The sequence below is a fragment of the Rissa tridactyla genome, chromosome 8, assembly GCF_028500815.1.
Source record: "Rissa tridactyla isolate bRisTri1 chromosome 8, bRisTri1.patW.cur.20221130, whole genome shotgun sequence".
NCBI classification, from domain to species: Eukaryota; Metazoa; Chordata; class Aves; order Charadriiformes; family Laridae; genus Rissa; species Rissa tridactyla.
In genome coordinates this window covers 53,510,496-53,530,126 of record NC_071473.1, presented here as the reverse complement: position 1 = coordinate 53,530,126, position 19,631 = coordinate 53,510,496, and the positions used below count along the sequence as shown (strand labels likewise).

General features: G+C 43.6%; 1 protein-coding gene across 3 annotated transcripts in view; it reads left to right on the top strand.

Moving 5' to 3' along the window:
- The window catches only part of JAK1 (Janus kinase 1), a 65,709-nt gene that overhangs the window by 7,988 nt on the left and 38,090 nt on the right, over positions 1-19,631 (top strand). The window contains exon 1 of one of the 3 annotated variants that reach the window (XM_054212819.1): positions 15,800-15,815. The exons of the other annotated variants lie outside the window; for them this stretch is intronic. The gene's annotated coding sequence lies outside the window, so the exon portion shown is untranslated. Of the gene's footprint in view, positions 1-15,799; positions 15,816-19,631 lie in introns of those variants that run through there. 3 annotated transcript variants of the gene reach the window in all.

Below are 19,631 nucleotides of genomic sequence, written 5' to 3'. Positions count from 1 at the left end.
AGGGCTCGCTTGGCTTAAAAAAAAGGCACCTTTTAAATCCTGAATACTCAGTATATGCCAGCACAACCTTAAACATCTAAAGCCTAAGATGCTGGTCGTGTTTGCTTGGTTGTGTACAGATTAACTGCTTGCTCTTTGTTGGTGTTGACTGAACGTTTACCTTGCAATAAAAGTATGTGGTATCTCCAGGTTTAATCACTCCGTGTTCTTACAAGTTAGCTGTCAAATTGAGTGAAAAATGAGCCTGCATTTTTCTTGGCCTATGGTGTGTGTGTGGAGGGAGGAGGTAAGCAGTGCTGCAAGTGGCAGATCACAGCAGCACTATCTTAAGCCACTTCTGTTGTGGCATGTCCCCGCTTCGGTTGAGCAGCTCGCGTGCTCTGATGGATACCTGTTCCAGCTTACAAGACTTCTCATCAGCTCCCTCCCCTGCTCTCCGCAGGGATGTGCGAACTTGGACACTGTGTCGTGAAAATCCTGCCGAAGAAACACCAATCTGCTTTTAAGTGGAAGGAGTTTAACTTCTCCCTATAGCCCACCGTACATGAAATAATTTTCTCTAGACCCCACTTGCACCACAGCGTATAGCTATTGACGTGCTTTGTGTGTCATTTAGAGTGCGGAGAAGCACTTATATAGAACCACGCTCTCGCTCTGTATGCTGGGAGAATTAATTTTGTGTGACAAGGGCAGGACCTGTTGACCTATAAAGATAAATTTATAGGACTCTGCCTCTTTAGGGAGAGAAATCTGGATCACGTGTTACCTTCACCTCTGCTATGCTGGCACAGCCTCCTTGCGTGCCTTGAGATTGTTTCATGCTTTCTCTGATGAGCAAATTCCTCAGGACTTTTTCAATCCATTATATCTTTGTTACTTAACTACTTGATAAAGTTTAATAAGCAGTTAATGTAAATGGCTACGCTTGTTTGTGTACGTATATGCTGCTAACTCCTGTTTGTGTTTAGAGTTCCATGCAAGTTCAGTTTTGCACAGACAAATCAGTGTGTATCAGTGAAGCTGAGTAATTACATAAAGAACTTGATTTGTCCCAAGGTTTGTGGTGAGTTCAGCCTTTAAAACACAGCTGAGATGCAAACCGCTGTCTCTTCCTGATACTTTTGCTGAAGCTGGCAAAGGCTTTTGTCAGAACTGCAACTTTTTTGCATGACTCCGGCTGGAAATAAGATTTACCAACACTTCGGCTTGCATTTTTGAAGCAATTTAATCAGCACTAGTTCTGCATTCAAAGCCAAGACAGCTTGCACGTGTGCATGCGACCACTTGAGATGTACCATCCCCGAGGTGTTTACCGCTCCCTTTCTGGTGGAAGATACTGACACCCTCCCCACAGCTGAACCAGGAACACTTCCTTTTTTTGCCAGCAAAGATTGGTAACCACCAGTAAAATAGTCACATCTTCACCAGGCTGTGCTGCCTGTGCAAAGCATGTACCTCTGCTCACTGCCAAAGTAATTTTAAAAATGTTTTGGGGTATGTCCTAATGTCTGAATTATGAAAAATCCTCTCTCAGATATGGTTTAGAAGTTTTTAAAAGCAGTGGACATCAACGTCTCTCCCAGACCATTTCAAGGTGTTTGGCTTTTCAAAACCTATTGCTACTGAGTCTCAGAGACAGGAAAAGTTGAGAGTAGTTTAATTAGCTGGCAAGGCTGACGTAATGATCTTAGTCTTGTAAACAAATCATAGAATGGTTAGAGCTGGAAGGGACCTTGAGGACCGTCTCGTTCCACCCCCTGCCCTGGGCAGGGACACCTCCCACCAGCCCAGGTTGCTCCAAGCCCCGTCCAACCTGGCCTTGAACCCCTCCAGGGATGGGGCAGCCACAACTATTCTCCTTGTTTTAGTGGGGCATTTCATGGTGTGTACTCACAGAGGGGGCAACAGCCTACAAACACTAAGAGATAATTTGCTGAGCATCAATCAAAGGCTTAAGAAGCAGCTTAATATGTTATTTCTATGTTAATAGATATTAGTTTTTTCAGGACTTACTTTAGAATCAAACTCTTCTTAAGGGTAGGTGATACGGCAGCAAGCAGTCTACTCCATGAACTTCCGATTATAAAATGTTCTAAAATAGGGTAATTCTCTTTCCCCCATCTGTCGGAGTCTCATCCATAATTATGGATAAGCTATAAAATGTCTTTTAAAGGGGTGGGAGGAGAAGGTGCCTTATTGGGAATTTGACCTGAGAAGTCAAGTAATGTGGAGAAGCCTGGTGCGATGGATGTTCTTCAGTGGGAAGCATTCTGCAATAAATTGATGATTTAGGAATACCCTTGTAGAGTTCTGTCTTGATTTTGCATCCCACATCAAGTCCCACATCAAGTTTTCTTAGTTTACAGCTGAGGTACATCTTCCTGGTTTGATTTGCAGTTGGTGCTGTTCATTTCCAGAAGCTGTGACCTTAAAAAGTTAACTGGTGGTTTTTTTCGTGTGAGAGCATGAGTAATATAAGGGGCAGGATGGCGAGGAGAAGCTCAGTCCAATTAATTTTGCAATAATTCTGTGTTCTTTTCTCTTTCGTATTATGATTTTACAGCTGGGGTCTCGTTCTAAGTCGAAGGCACAGGATTTAGGGAAAGAAAAATCGTAATTTGATCCTGATCTGTTTTCTTTAAGGCAAAATGACATTTTATGCTTAAGAAAACAAGTAACACTTTTAATTTGTGCACCAAACAGTTCTTTCACGATTAAGAGGCTGGAGCATCTTTCATGTAACACTTTAGTGCTGTGAGAGTGGTCAAGCACTGGATGAGGCTGCCCAGAGGTGTTGCAGAGTCTCTGTCTGCGGAGAGACGAACGACCCAACTGGGGACGTCGCGGGCAGCCCCAGCTGCCCCTGCCTGGGCCGGGCTTGGAACAGGCGATCTTGACCATCCTGTGATGTGGATGTCGTGGCTTAATAAAACTTTAATATGTCCGTTTGTAATTTAATTCTGTAGTTGTATTTATTGCCAGATTAAATTTGTGTGTTTCAGTCCTCTTAAAAAAAAAAAAAAAAAAAAGAAAGGAAAAAAAAAAGAAAAAAGATAATAACTAGTAAGGAATGGCTTGTTGTTGGAATATCTGGTATGCTTATTCTGTTTCCATTGCCGCATCTGTTTGCTCTCTTGTTACAGTAAACAGAAAAGAATCCACAAGATTTAAAAATGGTGGGTTTGGCTTCTGTAATTCTCAATTAAACTTTCATCATTCCTAGCTAACATGGCAGGGTGGCTCTTCCAGAGTTTTTGTCAAAAGTATTTTTCAAGAATCTGTGTTAAGTGTGTGATGATAATGATCAGAAAACAAAAGCTTAGAGCCGCCTAAATGAAGTCCTTTGCCCTCATTTCAGTGTCTTCTGGTCACAATCCATTAGTGCTCAGAATTTCTTGAGACGAAAAAAAAGTGGTATGGTGTTTCTGATGTGTTTAACACTTAAATCAGGTCTTATATTATCATCAAAGAAAAAAAGAATACAGAGCAGTTTTTCTGAATCTCTAAGGGTGCTTTTGCTTCCTTGCTGTGATTGATAGGGAGATAGCGGCACGCAGATTTCTCTCGCTTTGCAGATGTTACAAATTGAATTCTACTCACAGAGATTTTGTGGGAAAGGCTTGTGGCCTTTTTTGCTTAAATTTAGGTGAATTTGCTCTTCAGAGTGTTTTCTGCATGTCTCGTTCCACTAGACTTTCAGATTTTCAAACAGGTTAAGAGATTAATGTTACACTGAACACTGAAGGGGGGGGGGGGAAAGGCTATGCATTCTTGTTGGAAGCCAGTGGATACTGAGAGTCAGCTTTCCGGTGGCTTGGTAAGAAAACAGAAAATGAGAAATTTGAGGTTCTCATAACTGTAGGTGTCGTGCATTTTTAAAAAATAAAATTGTGCATGAGCCCTTTGGACAAGCATGATTGAGAACCTCTTTTTCTGCTCAAGAGCCCGTAGCTTGAGAGGAGGGGAGCGGTGCAGGGTTGAATGGGCACGGTGTGAACATCCTCGCTCCATGTGGGTGAAGGTCCTGCCAGAGCAGAAACTAAATGTATCTCCAAAGGTGATGTCCCCTCCTGAGTGCTGGCATAAGACACGTTTTGGAGTGGAACGGAAAAATTGTGGGGAGCGCCGAAATTCCCTCTTCCCTACCACTTTATGCTTCAGAAGCCTGCGAGGGTGGAGTAGCGCTGTGGGATTATCGGCTGGGTTTCAGTGTGATCTGTGTAATCCTTGGGACACTCGACAAATGGTTGCAGGAGCCTCCAGCCCAGCGCTCAGGGAGACAGGGAGGTGATGTTCACTGGGTGGGTTGGGGGTGGTGTTAGTCATCGTGATGCAGAGGCATGGAAGCGATAAGTTTGCACTGCTGACTTGTTGAATGTCTACAGATTGGCAGCACACTGGGGTTTTTTTGAGTTTATTTCCCCTTAAGAATAAGGAAATATTTTTTTTTCTATTTACGTAGAAAGACTGTGTCTAGAATGGTGTAGAGAAGCGCAGTAGACAGTTTTTAACTGTAAATAACCTCACAGATCAAAGATAACCATTGCATGTGCACAGGAGTCACATACATAGAAGGAAATGTTGGCTTTGCAGTTTCTGATTAATTTATGCAATTTATGTGCATTTAGCCATTGCAGAAAATGAACCGATTTTACTTCATGACATAGAAGCAAACACCCAGGCAGAAATGCAGCTTCGTGACGGCCAGATTTCTAGCTTGTAAGACACAGGGAAAGATTTTGATTAGTTGTTCGAAAAACAGGGTATTTCCTCTCTGTGAATTTCACATGATAATTCTCAGATTGCTTAAGAAAACTGCTGAAGGGGTGATACATCCAGGTTACTACGGGAATTACAGATAGTTTTTTATTAAACAAAAAAAAGTTTGCAGAGATCACTTGGAACTAAGTCCTGCGAGTCTTCGCTGAAGTCTGCGGTTAACCTTTGAATACAGAGATCTGCTTAATGTAACTAGTATTTGGTTTGTGTTTACTGAAATACTCTTTTAGCGTGTTAGGTTACAAATCAATAGGTTTTTTTAACTGGTTATTAAATTCTGAAAGTAGTCAAGCATTATGGTTCTTTTAATGTGTTTATGGATTTTGAGTTGTTTTTTCATGGGATAACAGCCTTCTGGCAATTACAGTGATTCAGGGCAGTGATTTGGAGTGAAGCTCCTTGTCTCCCTCAAATCCACTGGGCTTCGGTAAATGCTGAGGAATGCCTGATGTGGTAATCCTAATTCTTGAAGGGGCTGACCAGTTTAAGACTGGGGGTATTTGTATGGTAGGATAAACCGACAGCATAGTGTAATCTGAAAGAAGTTGTGTTGTTAAGATTCCTGCCTGTTAACTTGCAATTAAACTTCTGAGTTGCTTTTAAGGACAGAAAAAAGGAAGTACTTTTATGGTTAAGAGTATGTAGAGCTACGGCTTAAGTAGCCATTTTAGACAGCTGAGCTAACAGACTGTGTCCTCGGCAGTTAGCGTACGCATGGTGCACCTTCTGGGTTTAATTTTCGTTATTTCATTATTATGCATATTTCATTATTATGCACAGAAGCGCATGTGCTTTAACAGACACTTTTGCTCCCCAAAGATTTTTTTTTTTTTTCCCTCTTTAGTATTACTTGTAGGAAGTATTGCCCGCTACAGTTAAATATTTATTGCCCAGAATAGCTGCACTGTGGTATTTGCAGATTGTCTGGCTGCAGACCTGGAGCTAAGCGTGAAATGCCCAGTTGCTTTTTAAAAGTCCCTTTTCTCTATAGTTCTTAGTTTTGAAATCCAGGCTTTGGAATTGTAATTGTAAAACATCCAATTTCATCACAGCGTATAAAAAGAGGGGAGAGGTGTGATTTAAAGTTCCTCAGACCCGCCCCTCTCCTTCTTTGCATTTTTTCCCCTCTGTCTTTCCTAATTTTCTCGGTGGTGGGGTTTCATGGAGGGACCCCTCTGGTAGCCATTCCTTTTCAGCTGTATTCACTCTTCTAGGTTTTCTCATTGGTGGAATTACGAAAAGGAGCGTATGGTGTGTGAAGCTGTCTGTGTAGTCAAAGTTAGAACTGAGCCTTTGTGGCAAATAATTGATTTTAAGTTTACCCTCCCCCCTCCCCTAAATTCGGAAGGTTTGGTGTCTCATGGTCTCTTAGACGCAAAATACATTGTTAGTTCTGGTATCAGGTTCAGAAGGGGAAATAAGAAACCCCAAGTCTAGAGCGCAGTTCCTGTTTTTCTGACTTGACAGTTTGAGCTCGGACTTTATTACTGTTAGTTTTTGTTAGTTTTAGAAGCTGGCAAATGTTGTTTGATAATTAAGCAAACGGGTCAGTCTGGGCATAATGTTTATCTTCTCTTTCTAATGAGTTATGCTGAAAACATCCCCCAAACTAGTCATGTTATGCTTTTCCTGGCAAAGAAGAGCAGAAAGGGATAATATTTGAGGCTGGCTTAACATAATATGGGGAGAAAGTTACCATGAGTAATTCATGCATAAGGTACCTAATAAAGTAGTGCAAATGTAGCACTTGGGACCTCCCTAAAATATCAAGTATTTTTCTTAAGGGTTTTAGGTTAGTGCTTGTCCTCCTGCATTTTCTTTTCCCTTGGTGTCTAAAAAAGCCACTCAATTCCAAAAGAAACTTAACAGTTGTTATTATCCTGGTGAAAAGTGAAGATATAATAAAAACTTGACATAACTTGTAGTGGATATATATACAGATTAACTGTATAACCTTGCTTTGCTGCCACTGGCCTCCCTCTTTTCTTCCCTTTGTCATTTTCTTTATGATCTCTTTTAAGGCATGAATGTCAAAATTAAATTATTTGGGTCAGGGGATATTATTGCAAATCTGGCAAAGACTTTGGTATACATGATTTTTAAGCACATAAATAGTTCTGGAGGAGTACTTACATACAGAAAATGTTCAGGATCACATATTGCCACTTATAGCATATATTACTATATATGCTATATAGCATATTAACCACATTGTAATTGGTATCTGATTAGCTTGATTAAATTGTACATTGTGAAGGTTTTGTAATGGCTTTTCCATTCTCCTCTGATGTTTTGATCGTAAATGTACAGTTGAAGTATAAAAGTTACGAACTTAACTATGTGGAATTTCCCCATATGAGATGACTAGTTCCTGTAAACTCCAGTAAATAAGATTATGAATTGTTTTAGAAGGGTTTTTCTCTGATTTTTTGGGTGGTTTGAACAAAGAATGGCAAAGGTACTGCATTCGGAAAGCCTGTCTACTCAACATGTGGATTTCTAGGAGGATGATCTTGTTGGAGGGCGACACAGTAACTCAATGTGGCTGCAGTTAGGAGGAAGAGAGGGTAAGAAACTGTTTTCTGAAGCAAGATGCTTGATAATTGCCTGTCAAACTTGTTGAGAGTGATTGAAGCCTGACAACTCCTTAATTTCTAGTCCTTTTCAATGTCGGCTTTCAGTCCTTTGTAGTGTAATCCTGTGAATCATTTACTTAGAAATGATGTTGAAGGTTTCAAGAACACGTAGAAAATGCTTATGAAACTTTAGTGGTGAGTATTGACACACATGACCCGTCCGTCCTGGAGGTCCCGAGATCGGCCGTGGTGTTGTCCAGTATGTGAAGTCAGAGGTGTTACTGCCAGCCCTGGGAAAACAGATACGGCTGAGGTGCTTGGGGTGAGTCATACGTGTCTGAGTCAGTGCTAAAAGCGATTGAACAAGAGTGTCCTTGCTTAGCTATTTTTAATATTTGCTTACTCACATTTACTGTACTAAGCTCTTTACAGGAAAGGCAGTTAAAAGCTGTAGTAAGTTCTTAAAGCCACGTTTCATGACAGGAGCTCATTTTGTTGATTTGTAGTGATGTCTTCAGTCCTGCCTTTTCCAAGATTTTTAGGTCTTAGCATAATTTTGTTCTACTTGATGCTTCCAGAAGTACTGCAGTCCAGTATTTACAGCATTGCATCCAGACCCGCACAGATAAATTGGCATCGGGGCTGAACCTCGCGACAGATCAGCAGTGGCACAGCTGAAGTGGCGAGGAGGGGTGGTGATGAGTCGCTTGGTAGCTACTAAACCACCTAGGGGTGGTTTTCTGCCTCACCAGGTGGAAATCCATTTCATATGGGACATGATTTAATATATTTAAGAAATATTCCTTGGTTTTAACTACAATGGAATATACAAGTCACAGCTTTTCTGTTGTAAAACCCTGCTTGCAATTTACATAATCTTAGGGTGCTGCCCTCGCCAGGGCAGAAGCGTGTTCAGCTTGTGGAGCTGTGATGACCAGTAAGGTGCAGCCCTGACTCCCTTACAGGTGTAGATATTCTCTTCGCAGATATTGACACCTGTATTTGCAGGAGGCAGAAGTTTAGGAGGTTGCTTGGGGTGCCCATATGTGTCATGGAGCTCAGCGGTGGCTTCCTGTTTACTGCTGCTGAGTGAGGATTTGGGCTGGGGCCAGAGAAGGTGCAAGAGTGTGGCTGGTGGATTCGCTGTGATGTGGGTCTGCCTCTGCCTCTCCCCCCCCTCCCCATCGCTTACAAGGTGTTGCAGAAATGACTGTAGCCATGGGTTGGGGTGTTTGCTGCGGAGCGGCAGTGGAATCAATATGCTGGCTGGAAACTGCTTTCTTTTCTTGCTGCTGAAAACCCTTCCCAGTGCGCAGCCAAGTTGCTTGAGCTTTGTGTTGGCGCCGGAGGTGGGGAGGGCTTTTGGGGTCACGGTTCTTCAGGCCAGAGGCTCTTTGGTAGAGTGTGGGTAAACTGGACCTGCTCGAGCTGCTGAAGCCAAGATAACTTTTGTTATCAGCCTCTTGGGAAGAAAGGCTGACCTGTGGCTTGTACAACTAATATCTTGGGACTCATCAGTGGCAAAAGCGAGACCCAGGGATTTGTGGGTGTTGAGTCACAGCAGACGGATAATGGTCCTGGATCCAAAGCTGCTGTTACGAGAGGCATCACAAGAGAGGGAGGGAGAACTGCAGCTAAGCGATGTCTGCTGCTATGTGCTCCTACAGAACTGAAATAAAATTATACCTGGACTGGAAAGTGAATTGGCCATAAACTCTTATGAAACTGCTCTTGGCCAAAACTGGAAATTGAGAAGCAGTGAGCTACTGTAAATTTCCATAATCTAAAGACACTACTGGGAATGCTGATAGAGTCCTGAAAATGTAAAAATTTATATTCCTCTCGTAATTTTTGACTTTGGACGGACCTTACAGTTGTGCTTTGAAGAGTGCCACTTGGTATTCTGAAATACAGGGTATATATTACTCAGGCTTTTCTTTTTCAGCTTTCATACATTGTGTGTAAGACTCGCAGGGGGCTGATTTTGTTCTTAAAGGGAAGACCACCAAGGTACCAGGCAGCAGCTGCAGAAATCGGACAAGCAAATGTTTTCTAAGAAGAGAAACATGAGATGATTCAGCCCTACCAGAATTTTGTAGGAGAGTTAAACTGGATTGGTAAACTGGAAGAGGTGTAGGACTTCCTAGGCAGAAAAGTACTTAGACTGCCAGGGTGAAATTGTGCGGGGTGGGATCCAGTGCTTTGCCACCTCTGTGTCAAATGCCTAAGCGTAGTAGAGTCTGGGTATGGATGAGTGTAAAGACCAGCTTTAGTCATTCTGGCACCAAATTTCCAGCGACAGGATAATTGTGCAGTTTGCAGAACAAATGCAAGTCCGTAACCCAAACAGGACTCCCTAAGAAAAGAAAAATAAAGCCCCACCGCTCACCGTTGTACACTAAAGGCACTGACATATCTTACCGCCTTTGAACTACAGTTGGCACAACTCTGAGATAAACGTGTAAAATTTACTCCTGTTTAGCTGGTGAGTTAAAAATAGCATATGTATTTGTCCAAGAGATTGAATGAATTGTGTGTAAATATTTAGTTTGCTTGACAGGGCGATACTGGGATATAGCTCATAGTTGACACAAGACACACACCAGGATTTCTCTTAATTGTACCAAGTGCACCAGGTCGAGCCGTAGCATTCACAGTTACATTGGCAAGTGGAAATTCAGTAAAGAACTTGCTGAAAATCATTGTTAGAACTGGTTGGTTGAAAAAATCCATAATTACTGATACGGTGTCTTGAAACACTGGACTGCTTTGCTCAGATTATCGGTTCAGGTATGTGCAAGCTGGGGAAACACGTCTGTGTTAATAGGTGATGGGGAGGAGTGGACTGGATTTACGGGTTCCTTCTCAGCTCTGTGTTCCTGCAGAACAAGGTGCTTCTGGCAAATTCTGCCTGTGCTTAAACACTAAATTGTCAGTTACTTTAGTTGTCTTGGGAGATAAAGCTGATACTAGAAGAACATCAGGGTGTTCCTCTATTTGAAGCAGAAGACAGCAGTTAGAGGTGGCAGCCTGGCCTTCATAACATCACAGCTATCCCATGTTCTGAAATCGTAGGAGAATCGGGATGAAACCATGGAGGGTGCCTGCTGTCATGATGTCCAGAGGGCATCTGAGGTGTGACTGACACCACGTTTACGTTGAAAGGAGCAGCTGATGACTCTACGTGTGTGCACATGGACGTGAAAAAGCAGCAAGCACCGTCTGTTGGGTTGGACACAGGAGGCCAAAAGTTATCTGAGGGGGAGTGTCCAACCCTATAACTGGACAGTCACCGTGGCTCAGACTCCGCTTTTCGGTCACCAAAGGGAGGCACAAGGATCCTTGTTATTTGGCAGAGCTCTAGCTGTCTATTCAGACAACTTGCTAAATAGCTTCATTGGGCTTTCACCAATTGAATTCCTTTGTTTCTGCCAATTTACTAGTATTTGATGATTTTTAGGAAGAAAAGAGCCTGCAGCTGTGCAAAATGATGATGTGTTTTCCAATCTATTGCAGTTGGGATTTAGGGATGATTTAGGGTGAGACCTGTACCATGTCATTTCTTTATCACCTTTACAGATGATATTTAGGACTTTTTAGATAAGACAGACAATATAAGGATTCGTTAAAGCCTGAGAATATAAAAGTAATTGCAAGCAAACTGAAGTATATTCTGGGGGAGAGTCTGCTCATCCAGTGTTTGAATCTCCAGCGTAAAGAGACAAGCTTAGATGCAGATGTCTGAGATCCCTTCTCAGCCCAAGGGAAGACTTGGAAACCTCATCCAACCTACTTCAGGTTTCTGTTTCAGGGTGAGAGAAAATGCATCTTGGACTTAATTGTCTGGATTGTCTATGAGAGGAGCACACCGTGTCTAGCTGAAAGGCAGAGAGATGTCTGCATTTAGCCAGGTCTGTGGGAAGCAGGGCAACGTGCAGGTATTGCCAGGGTCCCCTCTCGTCTCTGTCTGCGAAACCTGTTTTGAAGAGAGCTGCTTTCTTAACAAACCATTTACCTGAGGCCGAGGTGAGTAAAGGTCAGTGCAAACTCATTTTTCAGCTGTCAGCCGCACTGCTCCTTTGTGGGGGAAGAGGTGTAACTGTCCTCGGCTTTCTGAAAAGAGGAGTGTCTACCCCATTGATTTTCAGGCAGAGACTAAAAAGAAACCAGCTTCAAGTTTTGTCACTGTGATCCTTTTTCTCGAAAGGTTGTTTTATACGCCATGCTCCGTACCCTTTCCCACATGCTTGTGGCCGTCCCTGGCTGGCCTTTGGGATGGGTGAAACGAAGCATGAGAAGTCCTTGGCGGTAAGGCTGCGGCGTGTGGCACAGCAGTCCCTGCGGATGAGCTGACCCGCTGCCTGCCCCGAGAAGCTCTGCCCTTGGTGAAATGGTGAGGAGAGCAGAAAATAAGCCAAAAATAAACCCATGGAATGGACTGAATGGGCTTGGAAGAGGGACTTCAGTGTTGCGTCTCATTTTGCTTCAGACAAGCCAATTGACTAGTCACCGTTCCTTCCTCTGACTAATAGGGATAAATGTGTTTACAGCTCACCATTAATACAGGTGTACTCTGGTGATTAGTCAATAATAAAAAGTAATTGCTACGTGTGTTTATCCCAACAGGTGGACTGTATCCCAACAACGAACTGTATTTCCCACTCTTATTAAAAATTATGTCTCAATGGCAGTAAATCTTTCTCATCTCTAGTCATACACATACTTTGGAAAATGCGCACAGGTTTGAGCATGCCAGTGGATATATACTGTACTGTTGAGGAGTAGCTGCTTAAATTAAAAGTTATAAAATACAATTAGCTTCAAATAGCAATGACAGAACTTGACTGTGGTTTTCCTTTCTGGGGATTGATCTTCCTTCTGGTCTCTCTCATGATGGTGGGAGCCAGTATGAAAAGCCATTTAAATATATTTAATGTATTTGATGCATACCTGCAGTGAGAGAGCAATCATCAGGACATTGGCATGAGGCTGCCTGGGTCCCCGCTGCCATCTCCTGAACGCCCATCCCTGGCGCAACCCCTTGAATGCGGTTCAGTGAGATTTCACTTGAGCCAAAGAAAAACCCACGGAAGGGTGGATAACTGAGCCAAATATGCCTCATTAGTTTGTCTCCACATGCACGGATAACAAAATACAATGGCTGGAAAATGACATTAGGACTCGTTAGCTGAAGTGACAGTGAACTATCTGCAGAGACCATTCCTATTCTGGAGTCCACCCACTGCTGACCTCTACAACCAGCCTTTGCTTTCCAGAAGAGTCTAAAAGCAAATACCACATTTGAGCCACTTCAGTCCTCGCAGTTTGGTGAGCGGGTCCTCTGTCAGCGTGCACCTCTGTTGTCCCTGTGTACAGATCTCGTCCCCAGGTGTCGCTGGTGGAGGCTGAGACGGGACTGTCGGAGGCCTCTCCTTTGGGTTAGCTGGTTTTTAACGGGAAGTGCTAAGGTAGTCACTCTCCCCCAGCTTTTCTAAACTTAAACATCTTTTCAATACACAGTAAACCAATGTAGCCCAATAAATTTTCATGGGGACTTTTTGGGTTGGAAAACTCCATATTGTTCACTTCCTGTTGAACGTGTCTTTTGTGCACCTATGTGGCTAAATCTAGATAAATTTTTTTTTTTTTTTGGTCGTACTGTTTATTGGAAGAGTGAAGCCCAGTGGCTGAGAAAGCAAAAGCTTCTTCAAAATATAGTAGTTAATCGGTATAGTAAGACAAGGTTGAAATGTTACTTTGACTAACTCTCCTTTATTAGTTTCCCAGCAAATAGTTTTTTGTTGAAGGTCAGTGTATTTGATTTTCAAAGCTGTGGGTGGCATTGGCATAGCTACTGTGGACCTCATTTCTTTCTGTAAATTGGTCTCAGATGGCTGTGGCTTTCCATGGCAACACTTGCTAACTCTTTTGCAAGAGAACATCTGCGTATAAATTACCTCACAAGCAAGGAAAATGATCCGTTGATATAAAGGAGCAGTTTCCCCATAGACTGAGGTACTGGTAGCTCACTGCCCGGGATGCTTTGGTGGCCTGCACGGTGTGTGACGGTGGGATGGGCAGGGGAAGCTGGAGTCACTCTGCTTGCAGTCGTGGAGAGGAGAGCTCCGATCTGTTTTCAAATGTAGGTGGTGGTTTGTGCGACGTAGCAGAAATCATAATGCAGCTTATATCTGGCAGAGGAAGAGGTAACACTGCTCTTTGGACTAGCGTTTCTCTAACTTTATAGACCTGGAAACACAGTCAGGAGTTGAGCTTTTTTCCTGAGGTTAGTAGGACTTCACACTGTGGAGACAGACCAGCGGGAGTCCCCTCGAGGCCATCTGAGTGAAGGAATGCCGTGTGAGTGCTAGCTGTTGGGTGGTATTGCCATATTCGTAATACAGATGCTGGGAGAGAAAAACTGAAGCTAAACTCCGTTTCTTCTTGCTGAGTTTCGCTCTTGCCAGGTGGCAGGTTTTCCAGGAGTTAGGTTCTGCCTGCGGGACAGAGGTGCCACCTGAAAGTTCCTCGGGGTTGATGACGCACGTTTTTCTTTCTTGGTTTCAGTAGTTGTGTTGGTTGGAGCACAGCACACGCTGATCCGAGCAGTCAGGCAGAGCTAACTGAAAGAAAGGTGTGCTGCTGCTGGAGGAGCTTGGTGAGGATGGGAGGAGGAAGAGGCTGGCGACTTTTGTTTGGTAGCTGTACGTAAGGCTGTACCTCAAAAGTTTTTTGCCAGATTGAATTAACCTGGAGCCCTGTCGGTAAGACCAGAGCTGGTCTGTGCTCAGATCTGAAATCCCATTGAAATTTCTCTTGTTACTCCATTCCTGTTCTGGTTTACCATGTATGGTGGCCTTTACAGACGTTTTTGCACTGTGACTTATGGGACCACACAGCTACAGTTAGCATCTCCTTCGCTACCAGAGCACCTTGCAGAGATTTCTGTACTTCAAATCTCAGCTTTTTACTTCATTGTGTCAGAACTATATATATATATATATATATATATATATATATATATATATATATACAGTGCCTAACAGAAAGGGCTTTAGTTGAGACACTATCTTTAACCCTAAGACTGTTTTTGTGTCATCTGGCCGTACCTTCTCCAACCAGAATTGCGTGCAGTGTTCCAGTATTGGGGCTACCAGTGTTACAGCAGGGGGATTTTAACTTCGTAAAAGATGAGCAGAGAACACAGAGAGGGGTCAGAGACTTGGAAGATCAAATTGCTCTAGCTGCCAATAGCAAATCCAAAGTTTGCTATGAAATTGGATGGTTTTGCAACTATATTATAGAAAGAATGTTTGTTGGTTAGGGGATGTCTTTGTTGGTGGTTTGTTCTGAACAGAAAGCCAAAGTTTTTTTTGCTTTTGTTTATGACTTGGTTTAAATGGCGAGCCCTTAAGAGTGAACTTTAACAATGTCTTCTCACCACATTAAAAAAAAATAAAAAAAGAAAAAGGCAAACCATCAAAAAACACTTACCGAAGTGCAAAGCCACCACAGGAAGCACGCGACTACCAGAAATCTTCGTGAATAAAGCTATCTAGGGGATTCAAGTGTCTTGCTGTATGCAGAGTAGATGTTGACCATGTCGATAAAACTCTTTAAGGTCTTTGTAAGGGATTTAAGTGCTTATGGCAACAAGTTACTTTTAAACCAGGTAAAATGCAAAGAGGTGGCAGTATCTCAGTTTGTTCTTCTGGGGGCTGCTGTGGTCAACTTGAGGTTGCTCTTTGCCGCCAGTAATTCCTGCTCTTTGGGAGGTGCTAGGGTGCCAGAACTGATCCTGGGCAGCTCAGCCCCATTGCAGAATGATTCTGGGCAAGTTCCTCCTCTGGGGTAACGAATATTTGCTGTAGCAAAACCTCCCGTCTCACCCATTCCTTCTCTGAGGCCGGTGACCTCCATGCGCGGGGTGGCTGATGGTGGGGGTGAGGAGGGAGCCAGAGGCTTGCTTGCAGTCCCTCTTTGCTGCCACCATCATAATGTGCAGCCTGTGCAGTTACTGCTGCCCAGCTCCGGGGAGGAGGAAACAGGGGGTGGAGAGAACTGGGATGAGAGTCTCCATTTTGTGATACGATTTGAAAATGAAAAAGGTTAAGAACATCTGTGGCTGCTCTCAAGGAAGTGGCTACAAGGCTGAGCACGAGGGAAATGACCGTGTGTGGTTACTGCGCTGGGAGCTTTGCTAGAGTGGTCTGTGAACAGCCGGTGAGTCTCGGAGGAGGGGAGCTTTGCAGTAGCTGTGTGGTCACCAAGAAGTCCCAGCCCCTTTGCAGGTTTTACATACTCTCGAACTAGAAAGCTGTAGCGTGTGTGAAGTCCGCCTACTGAGGCTGTTGGTATTCGGAGGAGCTATTGCTTCTAATTCTACCTCTCGCGTTAGAGGCTGCAGAGCGGGACGTGGGAGACCCAGGCTAATTACCAATGCTGTTGCTGATTTCCTGGGTAAGTTGGCAAGTCATTTAATTTCTCCTTCTCTCCTCATTTGCAGAAAAGACATGCCGATAGTGTTTCTTGTGCCGTCTCCCCGGTCTTGACTTTGCTAGACATCAGCTGTTTGCTTGTTTTGGTTTGTTTCTTACTGAAGTTCTAAGACGTGATCGGAAATCCGGGTGCAGTGATAATAAATCTAAGCTTTCTTTTTCCTTAAAAGCCAGTAAAATGTAGGATTCCCTTGTTGGGGAGTGCCCGTGGATCATGGAGGCGGTCATTGTACCTGAAGGGATGTATCATCTTGGTATTATGCCAAAGCTGATGTAGTGGTTTTGCAGCCGGGGGTACAAACAGCCCCCTCCCAGGTAGACTCTCAGTCTAAATAGTTACCCATCAGAAGAGCGTTGGATTTGGAACAGTGCTGTGCCAGGGTGTCATGTCTAGGACCTGGGGTTCATCTCTTTTCCACACGCAGACTGCTTGAGCAGATGAAATTAGATAAGTGAATAAGGTGGAGATCGGTGGGTTCTGGCTTAAAACTCTTGGCTTGTGAGGAGAACTTGGAGGAGAACCTGTAGATGCGTAGCAAGTCCCCAGACGTGAGGTTTCTGTGTCAAACATTTCATCATGGTGGCTTCTGTGAGATCTTAAGGCTCAGGACAGCAGGATGAAGCGAGTTCTCTTGCTCTAGTCCGGTTAAAGAGAGGAGCCTTCATCTGGAAGGTGTGGATGATGAAAGTGCTTCATCTCCTTTCTGGTGGCTTAGGAAGGAGCCTTAGCCTCTTAACTTCCTTCCTTAGGAAGACTGCTGGTAGGTCCTAAATACTCAGGGAGCAAAGGAAGCTTGAATTATTAGGTTGTTTTGTGGAGGAGGAAGGGAGGTGTAGAAGCTTTTTAGAAGTCCTGGCACGTTGCTGGACACTGAATCCCCCTTGTGCTCCTAAATCACAGCACCATCCCAGCCAGATGCTGTTCTTGCCATGTACACCCATGGCACAGTGAGCTGTGTGAAGATACTGACCCTCTGTAGTCTTCCAGTCAGCAGAGGGAGAATGTCACACATGTACTGGTTTTTCTTCCATTCTTTCTATGTTCGTTTCCACCCCTGCCTTTCTGATGGATGTGTGCAATGGATCAGGGTGTCTTCCTCTCTTGGAAAAGGCAGAGCCGTTCCCTGGGCTTGAGCACCTCCTCATAGACCTAAGTGCTGTGCTGACTTCAACTTGGGTGTATGGCCAAAAACTCTTGAGTTGAAAGAGTGTGCTTTAGCAGAGCTGATGTACGTGACCCCGTGTTCACTCTCTCTCTGCCCCACTTGTGAGGCACACTATTTTAGCTTTCACTGAAGTTTTAGCTTTTAATTGGGGCACAAAGATCACATGCGTAGTCTGGCCACATCCAGTTCTAGTGACCAGATGAGGATCGCTTGTCAGGTAAACCCAGAAGGAGCAAGCTTCACACACCCTTAACACTTTCTCTTCCAAAAAACCATGGATTTGGAGGTCTTTGCCACATGGACTGATTTTCCTGAAAGTTTTTCCACGCATCTGAACTTCAGGAAACCCCTTAAATCAGTGCAGTGCCACCAGGAAGAGGCCGTGTTTCCTGAAGATCTGCTTCATTGCTGGGAAGATGACATGGCTTTTTGCCAGAGGACTTCCATCACATCTGAAAGGTGCAAACCTCTAGCTGTGTGCTAGTGGCACGCACAGAGAGGGGACTTCAGTGAGGGGCATGGAGGAGAGCATAAAGGAAGGAAAAGGATCATTAATGGTGTGTCCCAGGCAGGAATAACAACAGATTGTCTGTGTAAATCTCTTTAAGGCTGGAATCCCCCTCCAGTCCCATTAGCATCAACCTTAGTAATAAAGCTCTTTTTTAGATGGCTTGGGGGGTGGGGGGAAGAGGGGAAGAACTTTTCTCTAGTAATAGGTTTTGGAGTATTGGCTATAGGGTAATTACATAAAAATCATGTCGCTGTTTGGTAGGTTTCCATGATGGCTTGAAGCTTGATACACGAATATATTTTCCTCCAAGGAAATTGGTACCGCTTTAGGCAAAAATTGTTTAGTATTGGTTATGCAAGGATGTGGTAACAGATTGTAAGCTTCTCAAGAATTGTGTCATTTGAAGTTATTGTTAGACCAGAAATTGTCGATGAGAAAGAATTAAGTACGCATCTATAGTTTAAAAGCAAGCTATAGAAATTGTTGGTCTCCATTGATTTCACAGAAGCCCAATCTGTATCCAAAGGAACATCAGGCTGGAAAGATCAGATAATACAGAGGAAAATGTGACTTTGCGTTCGTGTGTGTGCTCATGCATCTGCAGCAGCCCTTACCGACGGGACAATAAAGGCGGTAAATTAACACGCAGCTTTCTGAGAGAGCTGAAAACCTTCTTCCTACATAGGTGACACGTCACGAAATTCAGAGAAGTAGCTGAAATTGCCTTGGAAAAGCACAGGAAACGAGCAGGGCTGGTTCTCATAGCGCGACAGTGAATTGAGTGGGTTCCTAAAGCATTGTGTCTGGTCCGAAGCAGTCAGTAAGTGAACGCAACAGGAGTCTGCCTCCTCTGCTTTTCCGAGTTAGGCTGCTAAAAATGGAAATATATAACACCTGTTAATGTAAGCGTGCGAGTAATGAAGGCTGGCTGACACACCCGATCACAGTGCACCCTGGTTTTCAGTTCTTAAGAACTTTGCTGCACGTGAACTGTTTTTGCTGAAAATTTCCGTTATTTGTGCTCTCAGCCTGATTTTTAGAAGTAAGTTTTACAACACAGATCAGTCATGTCGCAGAATGAATACTGTAGAAAAACCCTGGGGGAATTAGTAATTCTGTTTTTGGGGCAGAGGTGAACAGCGTGGGGTGACATCATTCTGAATGATAGACTAAAATAAAATAAATACTGATTTGCGCATTGAGGGAGGGTGTCCTGTGGGGGGGGGGTGGAAAATAGCGTGTGATCACATACATAAAGATGATGAAATATTGCATATGCACAGAAAGGACCCAAATACGGTTAAAAAGGCAACCTCATTCTGCCCTACAGTATTTTGGATCTTGAATTTAAAAAAAAAAAAAAATAAAATTTTAAAAGCATTTTTTCTTTACTGTGACTGGAAAGAAACATCCCCAGAAGAGAGGACAAGAGGACAGATAGTAGTTAGCATAGTTAATCTTAAATTATTGGTGAAGAGGAGCGTTGAGAGCTGAGTTGGTGTCGTGAGCCACATCCACGGGTCAGAAGAAGACATGGGAGGGCGGTGCTGAGCCTTTTGCTCTCCTCAGTCTCAGTTGGACAAGAGTTGTGGACCTGAAGGAGCTCTGTGTATGGTGGTGTTCTGCTTCAAGGAAAGGTTTTTACCTCTTTCTTTGCAAGGTTTTTACCTCTTTCTTTGCAGTGAGCTTTAGTTGATGGATGCTGGTCTCACCATTGCCTGCTGCAGTGGTGGCTGTTCCTTCCCGGGGCTGCTCGGTCAGCGATGCGACGGCGCCTTCAGTGATTTGGGATTTTAACGTGCTTCTTCGTCGCTGTTTGCCATCGTGTCGCCACTGTCATTCTCTCGTGTTAAAATTTAAAAAGCTAAGCAGAGCGCCTGGTTTTATTTTAAAGGAGTCTCTAATAGTTTACGCTAGATTAGATGCATGTCCCGTGCCGAATGGGCTGTGACATGTTTCTTTACTCCTCTGTTGAAAAAATAATAATAATTGAGAACTTTCAGGCTGACATAAACTATGAATGCTACAAAAATGGCATGCCCTGCTCGCTTAAGGAAAGCCTATCTCTTACTTTCTTAGCATAAGCAATCGTAAACATCCC